Source organism: Ambystoma mexicanum, chromosome 1p (genome assembly GCF_040938575.1).
Source record: "Ambystoma mexicanum isolate Mex_15411 chromosome 1p, UKY_AmexF1_1, whole genome shotgun sequence".
Lineage (NCBI taxonomy): Eukaryota > Metazoa > Chordata > Amphibia > Caudata > Ambystomatidae > Ambystoma > Ambystoma mexicanum.
Genome location: NC_090921.1, coordinates 656027465 through 656047912, shown reverse-complemented (window position 1 = coordinate 656047912; position 20448 = coordinate 656027465).

The following is a 20448-nucleotide window of genomic DNA, read 5'->3' as shown; positions in this document are numbered from 1 at the left end:
CTGTGGTTTGTTGAATATAGAAAGTGTGCCTAATAACATAACTGTGGTTTAATTGACTATAGAACATGTTGAATATAGAAAGTGTGCCTAATAGCATAACCGTGGTTTGTTGAATATAGAAAGTGTGCCTAATAGCATAACTGTGGTTTAGCTGAATATAGAAAGTGTGTCCAATAGCATAACTGTGTTTTAGTTGAATATAGAAAGTGTTGAATGTAGAAACTGTGCCTAATAGCATAACTGTGGTTTGTTCAATATAGAAAGTGTGCCTAATAGCATAACCATGGCTTAGTTGAATATAGAAAGGGTTGAATATTGAAAGTGTGCTTAATAGCATAACTAGGGTTTGTTGAATATAGAAATTGTGCCTAACAGCATATTTGTGGTTTAGTTGAATATAGAAAGTGTTGAATATAGAAAGTGTGCCTAATAGCATAACTGTGGTTTAATTGAATATAGAAAGTGTTGAATATAGAAAGTGTGCCTAATAGCATAACTGTGGTTTGTTGAATATAGAAAGTGTGCCTAATAGCATAACCGTGGTTTAGTTGACTATAAAAAGTGTTGAATATAGAAAGTGTGCCGTATAGCATAACTGTGGTTTGTTGAATATCGAAAGTGTGCCTAATGGCATAACCGTGGTTTAGCTGAATATAGAAAGTGTGCCGTATAGCATAACTGTGGTTTGTTGAATATCGAAAGTGTGCCTAATGGCATAACCGTGGTTTAGCTGAATATAGAAACTGTGCCTAACAGCATAACTGTGGTTTGTTGAATATAGAAAGTGTGCCTAATAGCATAAGCGTGGTTTAGTTGAATATAGAAAGGGTTGGATATAGAAAGTGTGCCTAATAGCATAACTGGGGTTTGTTGAATATAGAAAGTGTGCCTAATAGCATAACTGTAGTTTAGTTGAATATAGAAAGTGTTGAATATAGAAAGTGTGCCTAATAGCATAAATGTGTTTGTTGAATATAGAAAGTGTGCCTAATAGCATAACTGTGGTTTGTTGAATATAGAAAGTATGCCTAATAACATAACTGTGGTTTAATTGACTATAGAACGTGTTGAATATAGAAAGTGTGCCTAATAGCATAACCGTGGTTTGTTGAACATAGAAAGTGTGCCTAATAGCATAACTGTGGTTTAGCTGAATATAGAAAGTGTGTCCAATAGCATAACTGTGTTTTAGTTGAATATAGAAAGTGTTGAATGTAGAAACTGTGCCTAATAGCATAACTGTGGTTTGTTCAATATAGAAAGTGTGCCTAATAGCATAACCGTGGCTTAGTTGAATATAGAAAGGGTTGAATATTGAAAGTGTGCTTAATAGCATAACTAGGGTTTGTTGAATATAGAAATTGTGCCTAACAGCATATTTGTGGTTTAGTTGAATATAGAAAGTGTTGAATATAGAAAGTGTGCCTAATAGCATAACTGTGGTTCAATTGAATATAGAAAGTGTTGAATATAGAAAGTGTGCCTAATAGCATAACTGTGGTTTGTTGAATATAGAAAGTGTGCCTAATTGCATAACTGTGGTTTAGTTGAATATAGAAAGTGTTGAATATAGAAAGTGTGCCTAATAGCATACCTTTGGTTTTTTGAATATAGAAAGTGTGCCTAATAGCATAACTGAGGTTTAGTTGAATATAAAAAGTGTTGAATATAGAAAGTGTGCCGTATAGCATAACTGTGGTTTGTTGAATATCGAAAGTGTGCCTAATGGCATAACCATGGTTTAGCTGAATATAGAAAGTGTGTCCAATAGCATAACTGTGGTTTAGTTGAATATAGAAAGTGTTGAATATAGGAAGGGTACCAAATAGCATAACTGTGGTTTGTTGAATATAGAAAGTTTGCCTAATAGTATAACTGTGATTTAGTTGAATATAGAAAGTGTTGAATATAGAAACTGTGCCTAATAGCATAACTGTGGTTTGTTGAATATAGAAAGTGTGCCTAATAGCATAAGCGTGGTTTAGTTGAATATAGAAAGGGTTGGATATAGAAAGTGTGCCTAATAGCATAACTGGGGTTTGTTGAATATAGAAATTGTGTCTACCAACATAATTGTGGTTTAGTTTAATATAGAAAGTGTTGAATATAGAAAGTGTGCCTAATAGCATAACTGTGGTTTGTTGAATATAGAAAGTGTGCCTAATTGCATAACTGTGGTTTAGTTGAATATAGAAAGTGTTGAATATAGAAAGTGTGCCTAATAGCATAACTGTGGTTTGTTGAATATGGAAAGTGTGCCTAATAGCATAACTGTGGTTTAGTTGAATATAGAAATTGTTGAATATAGAAAGTGTGCCTAATAGCATAACTGTGGTTTGTTGAATACAGAACGTTTGCCTAATAGCATAACTGTGGTTTAGTTGGATAAAGAAAGTGATGAATATAGAAAGTGTGCCTAATAGCATAACTGTCATTTAGTTGAAGATAGAGACTGTTTAATATAGAAAGTGCGCCTAATGGCATAACTGTGGTTTTGTTGAATATAGAAAGTGCGCCTAATAGCATAACTGTGGTTTAATTGAATATAGAAAGTGTGCCTAATAGCATAACTGTGGTTTAGTTGAGTAAAGAGAATGTTGCATACAAGGAAGTGGACCTAATAGTATAACTGTGGTTTGTTGAATATAGAAAGTGTGCCTAATAGCATAACTGTGGTTTAGTTGAATATAGAAAGTGTTGAATATAGAATGTGTGCCTTATAGCATAACTGTATTTTGTTGAATATAGCAAGTGTGCCTAATACCATAACTGTGGTTTGTTGAATATAGAAAGTGTGCCTAATAACATAACTGTGGTTTGTTGAATATAGAAAGTGTGCCATATAGAAAGTGTGCCTAATAGCATAACTGTGGTTTGTTGACTATAGAAAGTGCTGAATATAGAAAATGTGCCTAATAGCATACCTGTGGTTTGTTGAATATAGAAAGTTTGCCTAATAGCAAAACTGTGGTTTAGTTGAATATAGAAAGGGTGCGTAATGGCATAACTGTGGTTTTGTTGAATATAGAAAATGTGCCTAAGAGCATACCTGTGGTTTGTTGAATATAGAAAGTATGCCTAATAGTATAACAGTGGTTTAGTTGAATATAGAAATTGTTGAATATAGAAAGTGTGCCTAATAGCATAACTGAGGTTTAGCTGAATATAGAAAGTGTGCCTAATAGCATAACTGTGGTTTAGTTGAATATAGAAAGTGTTGAATATAGAAAGTGTGCCTAATAGCATAACTGTGGTTTAGTTGAATATAGAAAGTGTCGAATATAGAAAGTGTGCCTAATAGCAAAACTGTGGTTTGTTCAATATAAAAACTGTGCCTAATAGCATAAGTGTGGTTTTGTTGAATATAGAAAGTGTTGAATATAGGAAGTGTGCCTAATAGCATAACTGTGGTTTGTTGAATATAGAAAGTGTGCCTAATAGCATAACCGTGGTTTAGTTGACTATAAAAAGTGTTGAATATAGAAAGTGTGCCGTATAGCATAACTGTGGTTTGTTGAATATCGAAAGTGTGCCTAATGGCATAACCGTGGTTTAGCTGAATATAGAAAGTGTGCCGTATAGCATAACTGTGGTTTGTTGAATATCGAAAGTGTGCCTAATGGCATAACCGTGGTTTAGCTGAATATAGAAACTGTGCCTAACAGCATAACTGTGGTTTGTTGAATATAGAAAGTGTGCCTAATAGCATAAGCGTGGTTTAGTTGAATATAGAAAGGGTTGGATATAGAAAGTGTGCCTAATAGCATAACTGGGGTTTGTTGAATATAGAAAGTGTGCCTAATAGCATAACTGTAGTTTAGTTGAATATAGAAAGTGTTGAATATAGAAAGTGTGCCTAATAGCATAAATGTGTTTGTTGAATATAGAAAGTGTGCCTAATAGCATAACTGTGGTTTGTTGAATATAGAAAGTATGCCTAATAACATAACTGTGGTTTAATTGACTATAGAACGTGTTGAATATAGAAAGTGTGCCTAATAGCATAACCGTGGTTTGTTGAATATAGAAAGTGTGCCTAATAGCATAACTGTGGTTTAGCTGAATATAGAAAGTGTGTCCAATAGCATAACTGTGTTTTAGTTGAATATAGAAAGTGTTGAATGTAGAAACTGTGCCTAATAGCATAACTGTGGTTTGTTCAATATAGAAAGTGTGCCTAATAGCATAACCGTGGCTTAGTTGAATATAGAAAGGGTTGAATATTGAAAGTGTGCTTAATAGCATAACTAGGGTTTGTTGAATATAGAAATTGTGCCTAACAGCATATTTGTGGTTTAGTTGAATATAGAAAGTGTTGAATATAGAAAGTGTGCCTAATAGCATAACTGTGGTTTAATTGAATATAGAAAGTGTTGAATATAGAAAGTGTGCCTAATAGCATAACTGTGGTTTGTTGAATATAGAAAGTGTGCCTAATTGCATAACTGTGGTTTAGTTGAATATAGAAAGTGTTGAATATAGAAAGTGTGCCTAATAGCATACCTTTGGTTTTTTGAATATAGAATGTGTGCATAATAGCATAACTGAGGTTTAGTTGAATATAGAAAGTGTTGAATATAGAAAGTGTGCCGAATAGCATAACTGTAGTTTGTTGAATATCGAAAGTGTGCCTAATGGCATAACCGTGGTGTAGCTGAATATAGAAAGTGTGCCCAAAAGCATAACTGTGGTTTAGTTGAATATAGAAAGTGTTGAATAAAGAAAGGGTACCAAATAGCATAACTGTGGTTTGTTGAATATAGAAAGTTTGTCTAATAGCATAACTGTGGTTTAGTTGAATATAGAAAGTGTTGAATATAGAAACTGTGCCTAATAGCATAACTGTGGTTTAGTTGAATATAGAAAGTGTTGAATGAACAAAGTGTGCCTAATAGCAGAACTGTGGTTTGTTGAATATAGAAAGTCTGCCTAATTGCATAACTGTGGTTTAGTTGAATATAGAACGTGTTGAATATAGAAAGTGTGCCTAATAGCATAACTGTAGTTTAGTTGAATATAGAAAGTGTTGAATATAGAAAGTGTGCCTAATAGCATAAATGTGTTTGTTGAATATAGAAAGTGTGCCTAATAGCATAACTGTGGTTTAGCTGAATATCGAAAGTGTGCCTAATGGCATAACCATGGTTTAGCTGAATATAGAAAGTGTGTCCAATAGCATAACTGTGGTTTAATTGAATATAGAAAGTGTTGAATATAGAAAGTGTGCCTAATAGCATAACTGTGGTTTGTTGAATATAGAAAGTGTGCCTAATTGCATAACTGTGGTTTAGTTGAATATAGAAAGTATTGAATATAGAAAGTGTACCTAATAGCATACCTTTGGTTTTTTGAATATAGAAAATGTGCATAATAGCATACTGATTTTTAGTTGAATATAGAAAGTGTTGAATATAGAAAGTGTGCCGAATAGCATAACTGTAGTTTGTTGAATATCGAAAGTGTGCCTAATGGCATAACCGTGGTGTAGCTGAATATAGAAAGTGTGCCCAAAAGCATAACTGTGGTTTAGTTGAATATAGAAAGTGTTGAATAAAGAAAGGGTACCAAATAGCATAACTGTGGTTTGTTGAATATAGAAAGTTTGTCTAATAGCATAACTGTGGTTTAGTTGAATATAGAAAGTGTTGAATATAGAAACTGTGCCTAATAGCATAACTGTGGTTTAGTTGAATATAGAAAGTGTTGAATGAACAAAGTGTGCCTAATAGCAGAACTGTGGTTTGTTGAATATAGAAAGTCTGCCTAATTGCATAACTGTGGTTTAGTTGAATATAGAACGTGTTGAATATAGAAAGTGTGCCTAATAGCATAACTGTAGTTTAGTTGAATATAGAAAGTGTTGAATATAGAAAGTGTGCCTAATAGCATAAATGTGTTTGTTGAATATAGAAAGTGTGCCTAATAGCATAACTGTGGTTTAGCTGAATATAGAACGTGTGCCTAATCACATAACTGTGGTTTAATTGAATATAGAAATTGATGAATATAGAAAGTGTGCCCAATAGCATAGCTGTGGTTTGTTGAATATAGAAAGTGTGCCTAATAACATAACTGTGGTTTAATTGACTATAGAACATGTTGAATATAGAAAGTGTGCCTAATAGCATAACCGTGGTTTGTTGAATATAGAAAGTGTGCCTAATAGCATAACTGTGGTTTAGCTGAATATAGAAAGTGTGTCCAATAGCATAACTGTGTTTTAGTTGAATATAGAAAGTGTTGAATGTAGAAACTGTGCCTAATAGCATAACTGTGGTTTGTTCAATATAGAAAGTGTGCCTAATAGCATAACCGTGGCTTAGTTGAATATAGAAAGGGTTGAATATTGAAAGTGTGCTTAATAGCATAACTAGGGTTTGTTGAATATAGAAATTGTGCCTAACAGCATATTTGTGGTTTAGTTGAATATAGAAAGTGTTGAATATAGAAAGTGTGCCTAATAGCATAACTGTGGTTTAATTGAATATAGAAAGTGTTGAATATAGAAAGTGTGCCTAATAGCATAACTGTGGTTTGTTGAATATAGAAAGTGTGCCTAATAGCATAACCGTGGTTTAGTTGACTATAAAAAGTGTTGAATATAGAAAGTGTGCCGTATAGCATAACTGTGGTTTGTTGAATATCGAAAGTGTGCCTAATGGCATAACCGTGGTTTAGCTGAATATAGAAAGTGTGCCGTATAGCATAACTGTGGTTTGTTGAATATCGAAAGTGTGCCTAATGGCATAACCGTGGTTTAGCTGAATATAGAAACTGTGCCTAACAGCATAACTGTGGTTTGTTGAATATAGAAAGTGTGCCTAATAGCATAAGCGTGGTTTAGTTGAATATAGAAAGGGTTGGATATAGAAAGTGTGCCTAATAGCATAACTGGGGTTTGTTGAATATAGAAAGTGTGCCTAATAGCATAACTGTAGTTTAGTTGAATATAGAAAGTGTTGAATATAGAAAGTGTGCCTAATAGCATAAATGTGTTTGTTGAATATAGAAAGTGTGCCTAATAGCATAACTGTGGTTTGTTGAATATAGAAAGTATGCCTAATAACATAACTGTGGTTTAATTGACTATAGAACGTGTTGAATATAGAAAGTGTGCCTAATAGCATAACCGTGGTTTGTTGAACATAGAAAGTGTGCCTAATAGCATAACTGTGGTTTAGCTGAATATAGAAAGTGTGTCCAATAGCATAACTGTGTTTTAGTTGAATATAGAAAGTGTTGAATGTAGAAACTGTGCCTAATAGCATAACTGTGGGTTGTTCAATATAGAAAGTGTGCCTAATAGCATAACCGTGGCTTAGTTGAATATAGAAAGGGTTGAATATTGAAAGTGTGCTTAATAGCATAACTAGGGTTTGTTGAATATAGAAATTGTGCCTAACAGCATATTTGTGGTTTAGTTGAATATAGAAAGTGTTGAATATAGAAAGTGTGCCTAATAGCATAACTGTGGTTTAATTGAATATAGAAAGTGTTGAATATAGAAAGTGTGCCTAATAGCATAACTGTGGTTTGTTGAATATAGAAAGTGTGCCTAATTGCATAACTGTGGTTTAGTTGAATATAGAAAGTGTTGAATATAGAAAGTGTGCCTAATAGCATACCTTTGGTTTTTTGAATATAGAATGTGTGCATAATAGCATAACTGAGGTTTAGTTGAATATAAAAAGTGTTGAATATAGAAAGTGTGCCGTATGGCATAACTGTGGTTTGTTGAATATCGAAAGTGTGCCTAATGGCATAAACATGGTTTAGCTGAATATAGAAAGTGTGTCCAATAGCATAACTGTGGTTTAGTTGAATATAGAAAGTGTTGAATATAGGAAGGGTACCAAATAGCATAACTGTGGTTTGTTGAATATAGAAAGTTTGCCTAATAGTATAACTGTGATTTAGTTGAATATAGAAAGTGTTGAATATAGAAACTGTGCCTAATAGCATAACTGTGGTTTGTTCAATATAGAAAGTGTGCCTAATAGCATAACCGTGGCTTAGTTGAATATAGAAAGGGTTGAATATTGAAAGTGTGCTTAATAGCATAACTAGGGTTTGTTGAATATAGAAATTGTGCCTAACAGCATATTTGTGGTTTAGTTGAATATAGAAAGTGTTGAATATAGAAAGTGTGCCTAATAGCATAACTGTGGTTTAATTGAATATAGAAAGTGTTGAATATAGAAAGTGTGCCTAATAGCATAACTGTGGTTTGTTGAATATAGAAAGTGTGCCTAATAGCATAACCGTGGTTTAGTTGACTATAAAAAGTGTTGAATATAGAAAGTGTGCCGTATAGCATAACTGTGGTTTGTTGAATATCGAAAGTGTGCCTAATGGCATAACCGTGGTTTAGCTGAATATAGAAAGTGTGCCGTATAGCATAACTGTGGTTTGTTGAATATCGAAAGTGTGCCTAATGGCATAACCGTGGTTTAGCTGAATATAGAAACTGTGCCTAACAGCATAACTGTGGTTTGTTGAATATAGAAAGTGTGCCTAATAGCATAAGCGTGGTTTAGTTGAATATAGAAAGGGTTGGATATAGAAAGTGTGCCTAATAGCATAACTGGGGTTTGTTGAATATAGAAAGTGTGCCTAATAGCATAACTGTAGTTTAGTTGAATATAGAAAGTGTTGAATATAGAAAGTGTGCCTAATAGCATAAATGTGTTTGTTGAATATAGAAAGTGTGCCTAATAGCATAACTGTGGTTTGTTGAATATAGAAAGTATGCCTAATAACATAACTGTGGTTTAATTGACTATAGAACGTGTTGAATATAGAAAGTGTGCCTAATAGCATAACCGTGGTTTGTTGAACATAGAAAGTGTGCCTAATAGCATAACTGTGGTTTAGCTGAATATAGAAAGTGTGTCCAATAGCATAACTGTGTTTTAGTTGAATATAGAAAGTGTTGAATGTAGAAACTGTGCCTAATAGCATAACTGTGGGTTGTTCAATATAGAAAGTGTGCCTAATAGCATAACCGTGGCTTAGTTGAATATAGAAAGGGTTGAATATTGAAAGTGTGCTTAATAGCATAACTAGGGTTTGTTGAATATAGAAATTGTGCCTAACAGCATATTTGTGGTTTAGTTGAATATAGAAAGTGTTGAATATAGAAAGTGTGCCTAATAGCATAACTGTGGTTTAATTGAATATAGAAAGTGTTGAATATAGAAAGTGTGCCTAATAGCATAACTGTGGTTTGTTGAATATAGAAAGTGGGCCTAATTGCATAACTGTGGTTTAGTTGAATATAGAAAGTGTTGAATATAGAAAGTGTGCCTAATAGCATACCTTTGGTTTTTTGAATATAGAATGTGTGCATAATAGCATAACTGAGGTTTAGTTGAATATAAAAAGTGTTGAATATAGAAAGTGTGCCGTATGGCATAACTGTGGTTTGTTGAATATCGAAAGTGTGCCTAATGGCATAACCATGGTTTAGCTGAATATAGAAAGTGTGTCCAATAGCATAACTGTGGTTTAGTTGAATATAGAAAGTGTTGAATATAGGAAGGGTACCAAATAGCATAACTGTGGTTTGTTGAATATAGAAAGTTTGCCTAATAGTATAACTGTGATTTAGTTGAATATAGAAAGTGTTGAATATAGAAACTGTGCCTAATAGCATAACTGTGGTTTGTTGAATATAGAAAGTGTGCCTAATAGCATAAGCGTGGTTTAGTTGAATATAGAAAGGGTTGGATATAGAAAGTGTGCCTAATAGCATAACTGGGGTTTGTTGAATATAGAAATTGTGTCTAACAACATAATTGTGGTTTAGTTTAATATAGAAAGTGTTGAATATAGAAAGTCTGCCTAATAGCATAACTGTGGTTTGTTGAATATAGAAAGTGTGCCTAATTGCATAACTGTGGTTTAGTTGAATATAGAAAGTGTTGAATATAGAAAGTGTGCCTAATAGCATAACTGTCATTTAGTTGAATATAGAGAGTGTTTAATATAGAAAGTGTGCCTAATAGCATAACTGTGGTTTGTTGAATATAGAAAGTGTGCCTAATAGCATAACTGTGGTTTGTTGAATATGGAAAGTGTGCCTAATAGCATAACTGTGGTTTAGTTGAATATAGAAATTGTTGAATATAGAAAGTGTGCCTAATAGCATAACTGTGGTTTGTTGAATACAGAACGTTTGCCTAATAGCATAACTGTGGTTTAGTTGGATAAAGAAAGTGATGAATATAGAAAGTGTGCCTAATAGCATAACTGTCATTTAGTTGAAGATAGAGACTGTTTAATATAGAAAGTGCGCCTAATGGCATAACTGTGGTTTTGTTGAATATAGAAAGTGCGCCTAATAGCATAACTGTGGTTTAATTGAATATAGAAAGTGTGCCTAATAGCATAACTGTGGTTTAGTTGAGTAAAGAGAATGTTGCATACAAGGAAGTGGACCTAATAGTATAACTGTGGTTTGTTGAATATAGAAAGTGTTGAATATAGAATGTGTGCCTTATAGCATAACTGTATTTTGTTGAATATAGCAAGTGTGCCTAATACCATAACTGTGGTTTGTTGAATATAGAAAGTGTGCCTAATAACATAACTGTGGTTTGTTGAATATAGAAAGTGTGCCATATAGAAAGTGTGCCTAATAGCATAACTGTGGTTTGTTGACTATAGAAAGTGCTGAATATAGAAAATGTGCCTAATAGCATACCTGTGGTTTGTTGAATATAGAAAGTTTGCCTAATAGCAAAACTGTGGTTTAGTTGAATATAGAAAGGGTGCGTAATGGCATAACTGTGGTTTTGTTGAATATAGAAAATGTGCCTAAGAGCATACCTGTGGTTTGTTGAATATAGAAAGTATGCCTAATAGTATAACAGTGGTTTAGTTGAATATAGAAATTGTTGAATATAGAAAGTGTGCCTAATAGCATAACTGAGGTTTAGCTGAATATAGAAAGTGTGCCTAATAGCATAACTGTGGTTTAGTTGAATATAGAAAGTGTTGAATATAGAAAGTGTGCCTAATAGCATAACTGTGGTTTAGTTGAATATAGAAAGTGTCGAATATAGAAAGTGTGCCTAATAGCAAAACTGTGGTTTGTTCAATATAAAAACTGTGCCTAATAGCATAAGTGTGGTTTTGTTGAATATAGAAAGTGTTGAATATAGGAAGTGTGCCTAATAGCATAACTGTGGTTTGTTGAATACAGAAAGTGTGCCTAATAGTATAACTCTGGTTTAATTCAATATAGAAAGTGTTGAATATAGAAGGTGTGCCTATTAGCATAACTGTGCGTTAGTTGAATATAGAGTGTTGAACATAAAAAGTGTGCCTAATAGCACAACTGTGGTTTGTTGAATATAGAAAATGTGCCTAATAGCGTAACTGTGATTTAGATGAATATAGAAAGTGTTGAATATAGAAAGTGTGCCTAATAGCATAACTGTGGTTTGTTGAATATAGAAAGTGTGCTAAATAGCATAACTGTGGTTTAGTTGAATATATAAAGTGTTGAATATAGAAAGTGTGCCTAATAGCATTACTGTGGTTTGTGTAATATAGAAAGTGTTGAATAGAGAAATTGTGCCTAATAGCATGACTGTCATTTGTTGAGCATAGAAAGTGTGCCTAATAGCAAAACTGTGGTTTGTTGAATATAGAAAACATTCCTAATAGCATAACTGTGGTTTATTTGAATATAGAAAGTGTTGAATATAGAAAGTGTGCCTAATAGCATAACTGTGGTTTGTTGAATATAGAAAGTGTGCATAATAACATAACTGTGGTTTAGCTGAATATAGAAAGCGTGCCTACAACATAACTGTTGTTTAGTTGACTATAAAAAGTGTTGAATAAAGAAAGTGTGCCTAATAGCATAACTGTAGTTTGTTGAATATAGAAAATGTGCCTAATAGCATAACTGTCGTTTAGCTGAATATAGAAAGTGTGCCTAATCACATAACTGTGGTTTAATTGAATATAGAAAGTGATAAATATAGAAAGTGTGCCTAATAGCATAACTGTGGTTTGTTGAATATAGAAAGTGTGCCTAATAGAATAACTGTGATTTACTTAAATATAGAAAGTGTTGGATATAGAAAGTGTGCCTAATAGCATAACTGTGGTTTGTTGAATATAGAAAGTGTGCCTAATAGCATAACTGTATTTTAATTGAATATAGAACGTGTTGAATATAGAAAGTGTGCCTAATAGCATAACTGTGGTTTGTTGAATATAGAAAGTGTGCCTAATAGCATAACTGTCATTTAGCTGAATATAGAAAGTGTGCCTAATCACATAACTGTGGTTTAATTGAATATAGAAAGTGATAAATATAGAAAGTGTGCCTAATAGCATAACTGTGGTTTGTTGAATATAGAAAGTGTGCCTAATAGAATAACTGTGATTTACTTGAATATAGAAAGTGTTGAATATAGAAACTGTGCCTAATAGCATAACTGTGGTTTGTTGAATATAACAAGTGTGCCTAATAGCATAACTGTGGTTTATTGGAATATAGAAAGTGTTGAATATAGAAAGTGTGCCTAATAGCATAACTGTGGTTTGTTGAATATAGAAAGTGTGCCTAATAGCATAACCGTGGTTTAGTTGAATATAGAAAGGGTTGAATATAGAAAGTGTACCTAACAGCATAACCGTGGTTTAGTTGAATATAGAAAGGGTTGAATATAGAAAGTGTGCCTAATAGCATAACTGGGATTTGTTGAATATAGAAATTGTGCCTAACATCATAATTGTGGTTTAGTTGAATATAGAAAGTGTTGAATATGGAAAGTGTGCCTAATAGCATAACTATAGTTTAGTTGAATATAGAAAGTGTTGAATAAACAAAGTGAGCCTAATAGCGTAACTGTGGTTTGTTGAATATAGAAAGTGTGCCTAATTGCATGACTGTGGTTTAATTGAATATAGAAAGTATTGAATATAGAAAGTGTACCTAATAGCATACCTTTGGTTTTTTGAATATAGAATATGTGCATAATAGCATACTGATTTTTAGTTGAATATAGAAAGTGTTGAATATAGAAAATGTGCCGTATAGCATAACTGTGGTTTGTTGAATATCGAAAGTGTGCCTAATGGCATAACCGTGGTTTAGCTGAATATAGAAAGTGTGCCCAAAAGCATAACTGTGGTTTAGTTGAATATAGAAAGTGTTGAATATAGAAAAGGTACCAAATAGCATAACTGTGGTTTGTTGAATATAGAAAGTTTGTCTAATAGCATAACTGTGGTTTAGTTGAATATAGAACGTGTTGAATATAGAAACTGTGCCTAATAGCATAACTGTGGTTTGTTGAATTTAGAAAGTGTGCCTAATAGCATAACCGTGGTTTAGTAGAATATAGAAAGGGTTGAATATAGAAAGTGTGCCTAATAGCATAACTATGGTTTAGTTGAATATAGAACGTGTTGAATGAACAAAGTGTGCCTAATAGCAGAACTGTGGTTTGTTGAATATAGAAAGTGTGCCTAATTGCACAACTGTGGTTTAGTTGAATATAGAACGTGTTGAATATAGAAAGTGTGCCTAATAGCATAACTGTAGTTTAGTTGAATATAGAAAGTGTTGAATATAGAAAGTGTGCCTAATAGCATAAATGTGTTTGTTGAATATAGAAAGTGTGCCTAATAGCATAACTGTGGTTTAGCTGAATATAGAACGTGTGCCTAATCACATAACTGTGGTTTAATTGAATATAGAAATTGATGAATATAGAAAGTGTGCCCAATAGCATAACTGTGGTTTGTTGAATATAGAAAGTGTGCCTAATAACATAACTGTGGTTTAATTGACTATAGAACGTGTTGAATATAGAAAGTGTGCCTAATAGCATAACCGTGGTTTGTTGAATATAGAAAGTGTGCCTAATAGCATAACTCTGGTTTAGCTGAATATAGAAAGTGTGTCCAATAGCATAACTGTGTTTTAGTTGAATATAGAAAGTGTTGAATGTAGAAACTGTGCCTAATAGCATAACTGTGGTTTGTTCAATATAGAAAGTGTGCCTAATAGCATAACCGTGGCTTAGTTGAATATAGAAAGGGTTGAATATTGAAAGTGTGCTTAATAGCATAACTAGGGTTTGTTGAATATAGAAATTGTGCCTAACAGCATATTTGTGGTTTAGTTGAATATAGAAAGTGTTGAATATAGAAAGTGTGCCTAATAGCATAACTGTGGTTTAATTGAATATAGAAAGTGTTGAATATAGAAAGTGTGCCTAATAGCATAACTGTGGTTTGTTGAAAATAGAAAGTGTGCATAATTGCATAACTGTGGTTTAGTTGAATATAGAAAGTGTTGAATATAGAAAGTGTGCCTAATAGCATACCTTTGGTTTTTTTAATATAGAATGTGTGCATAAAAGCATAACTGAGGTTTAGTTGAATATAAAAAGTGTTGAATATAGAAAGTGTGCCGTATAGCATAACTGTGGTTTGTTGAATATCGAAAGTGTGCCTAATGGCATAACCGTGGTTTAGCTGAATATAGAAAGTGTGTCCTATAGCATAACTGTGGTTTAGTTGAATATAGAAAGTGTTGAATATAGAAAGGGTACCAAATAGCATAACTGTGGTTTGTTGAATATAGAAAGTTTGCCTAATAGTATAACTTTGGTTTAGTTGAATATAGAACGTGTTGAATATAGAAACTGTGCCTAATAGCATAACTGTGGTTTGTTGAATATAGAAAGTGTGCCTAATAGCATAAGCGTGGTTTAGTTGAATATAGAACGGGTTGGATATAGAAAGTGTGCCTAATAGCATAACTGGGGTTTGTTGAATATAGAAAGTGTGCCTAATAGCATAACTGTAGTTTAGTTGAATATAGAAAGTGTTGAATAAAGAAAGTGTGCCTAATAGCATCAATGTGTTTGTTGAATATAGAAAGTGTGCCTAATAGCATAACTGTGGTTTGTTGAATATAGAAAGTGTGCCTAATAACATAACTGTGGTTTAATTGACTATAGAACGTGTTGAATATAGAAAGTGTGCCTAATAGCATAAGCGTGGTTTGTTGAATATAGAAAGTGTGACTAATAGCATAACTGTGGTTTAGCTGAATATAGAAAGTGTGTCCAATAGCATAACTGTGTTTTAGTTGAATATAGAAAGTGTTGAATGTAGAAACTGTGCCTAATAGCATAACTGTGGTTTGTTCAATATAGAAAGTGTGCCTAATAGCATAACCGTGGCTTAGATGAATATAGAAAGGGTTGAATATTGAAAGTGTGCTTAATAGCATAACTAGGGTTTGTTGAATATAGAAATTGTGCCTAACAGCATATTTGTGGTTTAGTTGAATATAGAAAGTGTTGAATATAGAAAGTGTGCCTAATAGCATAACTGTGGTTTAATTGAATATAGAAAGTGTTGAATATAGAAAGTGTACCTAATAGCATAACTGTGGTTTAGTTGAATATAGAAAGTGTTGAATATAGAAAGTGTGCCTAATAGCATAACTGTGGTTTAGTTGAATATAGAAAGTGTTGAATAAACAAAGTGTGCCTAATTGCATAACTGTGGTTTAGTTGAATATAGAACGTGGTGATTATAAAAAGTGTGCCTAATAGCATAACTGTAGTTTAGTTGAATATAAAAAGTGTTGAATATGGAAAGTGTGCCTAATATCAAAAATGTGTTTGTTGAATATAGAAAGTGTGCATAATAGCATAACTGTGGTTTAGCTGAATATAGAAAGTGTGCCTAATCACATAACTGTGGTTTAATTGAATATAGAAAGTGATAAATATAGAAAGTGTGCCTAGTAGCATAACTGTGGTTTGTTGAATATAGAATGTGTGCCTAATAGAATAACTGTGATTTACTTGAATATAGAAAGTGTTGGATATAGAAAGTGTGCCTAATAGCATAACTGTGGTTTGTTGAATATAGAAAGTGTGCCTAATAGCATAACTGTGGTTTAATTCAATATAGAACGTGTTGAATATAGAAAGTGTGCCTAATAGCATAACTGTGGTTTGTTGAATATAGAAAGTGTGCCTAATAGCATAACTGTGGTTTAGCTGAATATAGAAAGTGTGTCCAATAGCATAACTGTGTTTTAGTTGAATATAGAAAGTGTTGAATATAGAAACTGTGCCTAATAGCATACCTGTGGTTTGTTGAATATAACAAGTGTGCCTAATAGCATAACTGTGGTTTATTGGAATATAGAAAGTGTTGAATATAGAAAGTGTGCCTAATAGCATAACTGTGGTTTGTTGAATATAGAAAGTGTGCCTAATAGCATAACCGTGGTTTAGTTGAATATAGAAAGGGTTGAATATAGAAAGTGTGCCTTATAGCATAACTGGGATTTGTTGAATATAGAAATTGTGCCTAACAGCATAATTGTGGTTTAGTTGAATATAGAAAGTGTTGAATATAGAAAGTGTGCCTAATAGCATAACTATGGTTTAGTTGAATATAGAAAGTGTTGAATAAACAAAGTGAGCCTAATAGCATAACTGGGATTTGTTGAGTATAGAAATTGTGCCTAACAGCATAATTGTGGTTTAGTTGAATATAGAAAGTGTTGAATATAGAAAGTGTGCCTAATAGCATAACTATGGTTTAGTTGAATATAGAAAGTGTTGAATAAACAAAGTGAGCCTAATAGCGTAACTGTGGTTTGGTTGAATATAGAAAGTATTGAATATAGAAAGTGTACCTAATAGCATACCTTTGGTTTTTTGAATATAGAATATGTGCATAATAGCATACTGAGGTTTAGTTGAATATAGAAAGTGTTGAATATAGAAAGTGTGCCGTATAGCATAACTGTGGTTTGTTGAATATCGAAAGTGTGCCTAATGGCATAACCGTGGTTTAGCTGAATATAGAAAGTGTGCCCAATAGCATAACTGTGGTTTAGTTGAATATAGAAAGTGTTGAATATAGAAAGGGTACCAAATAGCATAACTGTGGTTTGTTGAATATAGAAAGTTTGCCTAATAGCATAACTGTGGTTTAGTTGAATATAGAAAGTGTTTAATATAGAAACTGTGCCTAATAGCATAACTGTGGTTTGTTGAATATAGAAAGTGTGCCTAATAGCATAACCGTGGTTTAGTTGAATATAGAAAGGGTTGAATATAGAAAGTGTGCCTAATAGCATAACTGTGGTTTAGTTGAATATAGAAAGTGTTGAATGAACAAAGTGTGCCTAATAGCAGAACTGTGGTTTGTTGAATATAGAAAGTGTGCCTAATTGCATAACTGTGGTTTAGTTGAATATAGAACATGTTGAATATAGAAAGTGTGCCTAATAGCATAACTGTAGTTTAGTTGAATATAGAAAGTGTTGAATATAGAAAGTGTGCCTAATAGCATAAATCTGTTTGTTGAATATAGAAAGTGTGCCTAATAGCATAACTGTGGTTTAGCTGAATATAGAATGTGTGCCTAATCACATAACTGTGGTTTAATTGAATATAGAAAGTGATGAATATAGAAAGTGTCCCCAATAGCATAACTGTGGTTTGTTGAATATAGAAAGTGTGCCTAATAACATAACTGTGGTTTAATTGACTATAGAACGTGTTGAAAATAGAAAGTGTGCCTAATAGCATAACCGTGGTTTGTTGAATATAGAAAGTGTGCCTAATAGCATAACTGTGGTTTAGCTGAATATAGAAAGTGTGTCCAATAGCATAACTGTGTTTTAGTTGAATATAGAAAGTGTTGAATGTAGAAACTGTGCCTAATAGCATAACTGTGGTTTGTTCAATATATAAAGTGTTCCTAATAGCATAACTGTGGTTTAGCTGAATATAGAAAGTGTGTCCAATAGCATAACTGTGTTTTAGTTGAATATAGAAAGTGTTGAATATAGAAACTGTGCCTAATAGCATAACTGTGGTTTGTTGAATATAACAAGTGTGCCTAATAGCATAACTGTGGTTTATTGGAATATAGAAAGTGTTGAATATAGAAAGTGTGCCTAATAGCATAACTGTGGTTTGTTGAATATAGAAAGTGTGCCTAATAGCATAACCGTGGTTTAGTTGAATATAGAAAGGGTTGAATATAGAAAGTGTGCCTAATAGCATAACCGTGGTTTAGTTGAATATAGAAAGGGTTGAATATAGAAAGTGTGCCTAATAGCATAACTGGGATTTGTTGAATATAGAAATTGTGCCTAACAGCATAATTGTGGTTTAGTTGAATATAGAAAGTGTTGAATATAGAAAGTGTGCCTAATAGCATAACTATGGTTTAGTTGAATATAGAAAGTGTTGAATAAACAAAGTGAGCCTAATAGCGTAACTGTGGTTTGTTGAATATAGAAAGTGTGCCTAATTGCATAACTGTGGTTTAGTTGAATATAGAAAGTATTGAATATAGAAAGTGTACCTAATAGCATACCTTTGTTTTTTTGAATATAGAATATGTGCATGATAGCATACTGAGGTTTAGTTGAATATAGAAAGTGTTGAATATAGAAAGTGTGCCGTATAGCATAACTGTGGTTTGTTGAATATCGAAAGTGTGCCTAATGGTATAACCGTGGTTTAGCTGAATATAGAAAGTGTGCCCAATAGCATAACTGTGGTTTAGTTGAATATAGAAAGTGTTGAATATAGAAAGGGTACCAAATAGCATAACTGTGGTTTGTTGAATATAGAAAGTTTGCCTAATAGCATAACTGTGGTTTAGTTGAATATAGAAAGTGTTGAATATAGAAACTGTATCTAATAGCATAACTGTGGTTTGTTGAATATAGAAAGTGTGCCTAATAACATAACTGTGGTTTAGCTGAATATAGAAAGTGTGTCCAATAGCATAACTGTGTTTTAGTTGAATATAGAAAGTGTTGAATGTAGAAACTGTGCCTAATAGCATAACTGTGGTTTGTTCAATATATAAAGTGTTCCTAATAGCATAACCGTGGCTTAGTTGAATATAGAAAGGGTTGAATATTGAAAGTGTGCCTAATAGCATAACTAGGGTTTGTTGAATATAGAAATTGTGCCTAATTGCATAACTGAGGTTTAGTTGAATATAAAAAGTGTTGAATATAGAAAGTGTGCCGTATAGCATAACTGTGGTTTGTTGAATATCGAAAGTGTGCCTAATGGCATAACAGTGGTTTAGCTGAATATAGAAAGTGTGCCCAATAGCATAACTGTGGTTTAGTTGAATATAGAAAGTGTTGAATATAGAAAGGGTACCAAATAGCATAACTGTGGTTTGTTAAATATAGAAAGTTTGCCTAATAGCATAACTGTGGTTTAGTTGAATATATAAAGTGTTGAATATAAAAACTGTGCCTAATAGCATAACTGTGGTTTGTTGAATATAGAAAGTGTGCCTAATAGCATACGCGTGGTTTAGTTGAATATAGAAAGGGTTGGATATAGAAAGTGTGCCTAATAGCATAACTGGGGTTTGTTAAGTATAGAAATTGTGTCTAACAGCATAATTGTGGTTTAGTTGAATATAGAAAGTGTTGAATATAGAAAGTGTGCCTAATAGCATAAATGTGTTTGTTGAATATAGAAAGTGTGCCTAATAGCATAACTGTGGTTTAGCTGAATATAGAACGTGTGCTTAATCACATAACTGTGGTTTGATTGAATATAGAAAGTGATGAATATAGAAAGTGTGCCCAATAGCATAACTGTGGTTTGTTGAATATAGAAAGTGTGCCTAATAACATAACTGTGGTTTAATTGACTATAGAACGTGTTGAATATAGAAAGTATGCCAAATAGCATAACCGTGGTTTGTTGAATATAGAAAGTGTGCCTAATAGCATAACTGTGGTTTAGCTGAATATAGAAAGTGTGTCCAATAGCATAACTGTGTTTTAGTTGAATATAGAAAGTGTTGAATGTAGAAACTGTGCCTAATAGCATAACTGTGGTTTGTTCAATATAGAAAGTGTGCCTAATAGCATAACCGTGGCTTAGTTGAATATAGAAAGGGTTGAATATTGAAAGTGTGCCTACTAGCATAACTAGGGTTTGTTGAATATAGAAATTGTACCTAACAGCATAATTGTGGTTTAGTTGAATATAGAAAGTGTTGAATATAGAAAGTGTGCCTAATAGCATAACTGTGGTTTAATTGAATATAGAAAGTGTTGAATATAGAAAGTGTGCCTAATAGCATAACTGTGGTTTGTTGAATATAGAAAGTGTGCCTAATTGCATAACTGTGGTTTAGTTGAATATAGAAAGTGTTGAATATAGAAGTGTGCCTAATAGCATACCTTTGGTTTTTTGAATATAGAATGTGTGCATAATAGCATAACTGAGGATTAGTTGAATATAAAAGTGTTGAATATAGAAAGTGTGCCGTATAGCATAACTGTGGTTTGTTGAATATCGAAAGTGTGCCTAATGGCATAACCTTGGTTTAGTTGAATATAGAAAGTGTGCCCAATAGCATAACTGTGGTTTAGTTGAATATAGAAAG